This window comes from Propithecus coquereli, unplaced genomic scaffold (assembly GCF_000956105.1).
Source record: "Propithecus coquereli isolate 6110/MARCELLA unplaced genomic scaffold, Pcoq_1.0 Scaffold113, whole genome shotgun sequence".
Taxonomy (NCBI): domain Eukaryota; kingdom Metazoa; phylum Chordata; class Mammalia; order Primates; family Indriidae; genus Propithecus; species Propithecus coquereli.
The window spans coordinates 1,762,289-1,764,538 of NW_012135303.1; positions in this window are offsets into that span (position 1 = coordinate 1,762,289).

The window sequence follows — 2,250 nt, forward strand, 5'->3', positions numbered from 1 at the left end:
ACCATGGCTGTGTCCCAAATTTGAATCCTCATTGCCATGTCTTGAAATAAATAATTTGGCTTCACACTACCTACAGACAGGATAAGCATGACCTTTGGGCTCATCAGAGCCTTTAGTAAGAACGTTGAACAAGTCAAGACCCAGAAGAGAGCCTAATGGCTCGCCCCTGTAAGCCTCACGTAGTTGTTCACAGCCACTCTGAGTAGACCGTAAATTTGGCCAGTTGTCAATATACCTTAAAGGATTCACGTTCTCCCACATTTCATCATCTTGGTCGCAAAAGTCTAATGAGAAACTGTCAAATTCTTCTGCTCACACTGTGTCTGTGGAATTCCCATAATGTAGATCACCCTAGTAACTCTATCTCTAAAAGAGGAAATTAGGTAAAATACATAGTACAATGCCTGATAGTATGGGCTCTAAATAAATAAAATGCTTAACTGGATTATTTACATTGCTTGTCTTTACAACTTCTAGAAGACATACTCATTCACTGGAAACTTATCCCTTAGACTCTTCCTTGTATACCATTGAGATGCTAATTAATCCTTAACATTGTTTTTATCATTACTGTTTTGCTCACAAATGTTTAGTTTCCCTTTTACATGACATCAACCTCTCAGCTTCAGTGTCCTTAATATTAGAGTATTAATTAATATTTAATGTTACTGTATCTATATTCTCATGTTTAAAAAATATTTTGTTAGAGAACAAACAACATCTATAGTACCTAAAGAATAATGACAGCCTGTTTCATATCTATGCAGTAGCAGATCCTGCAATATTTACTCTCTTTCTGGTTTTGCATTAAATGCCTGGAAACTATTAAACAAGAATGTCTTACTTTCTTACAAGACAATGTCTTGTCTTTCTCACGAAGATACTTTGCCTTGAGGAAAACTGCAAAACTAGTTTTCTGATCACTATATGATTTTATTGGGCAATACCAAATTGGTTGTCTATTTACATACTTCAATGAAATGTACAAGAATGCCTTTTTATGCAATTAAGTTATCTGTTAGATATTACACAGTATTCAGGAGAAATACAAGCAGGGTTTTTCATTCAAACAATGACACGGTTAACTCAATTCTTATCTCCCAAAAAAGAAAAGTCATTCATATGACATTTTCATAGTATTTATATAAATTTCTGGGATTTAATCAGATATAAGACTATCTGTAAAGAAATTTTAATACCAAGTACACATAATTTGAACATACTAAATCTTTGAAACAAAGTTTCTCTGTGTGATCGAATGAAAAATGGCTGGAGTCTGAGCTTTACTTTTTAGACAAGCTTTATCATCTAAAACTTTGGTTTCAATTTTAGGGATATTTATTTAATGGTTAAAAATGTGCCAAATTGGCTTGGCACAGTGGCTCACACCTACAATCCCAGCATTTTGGGAGGCTGTGGTGGGAGGATTACTTGAGGCAAGGAGAAACCCCATCTCTACAAAAAATAGAAAAATTAGCTGGCATGAGCCCATATTCTAAGCTACCTAGGAGGCTGAGGCAGGAGGATCACTTGAATTCAGGAATTTGAGGTTATAGTGGATGATCAGGCCACAGCACTCCAGCCTGGGCAACAGAGTGAGGCCTTCTTGTCTCTAATAAAAAAAAGTGCCAAATTACTAAAAAAACAAAAAAAAAATATGCAATACAGTTGTGCAGTACAGCATTCCATGCTTTATAGTTATGTGAATACAAATTTTAAGAAATAAGTTTAAAAGTGTTGGAAAAAATACACATCCTCCAAAATTAATTTGTAAAAAAATATATATTGTTTTCAGGAAGATAGAATCAATCAATAAAATGTAGAAAAGACAGATATGAAGGAAAATGATAGCTATGGCATGTATATGAATTTTAGCAAGATAAGTAAGACTATATAGAACACTGGTCATTTTATGAGTAATTATCATTATGAATCATATAGTCCACAATTCTCATTCCTTTTAATTGAAAAGCATATATATTTTTCTTTATTATGGCAATTACAAACATACAATATGGAGAATAGTATAATGGATACACAAATAGCCATTAATTAGATGTAACAATAGCTTCCATTTTACCTTATCTTTTCATATTTTTCTTATGCTAAAGAATTTTAAAGAAAATTACAGTAACCATAACATTTAAGCCCTAAATATTTCAGTACATATCTCTAAAAAACAAGGACATTTGCTACATAATTGCAATACTGTTACTATATCCAACAAAATCAACAATAATCCCTTCATGT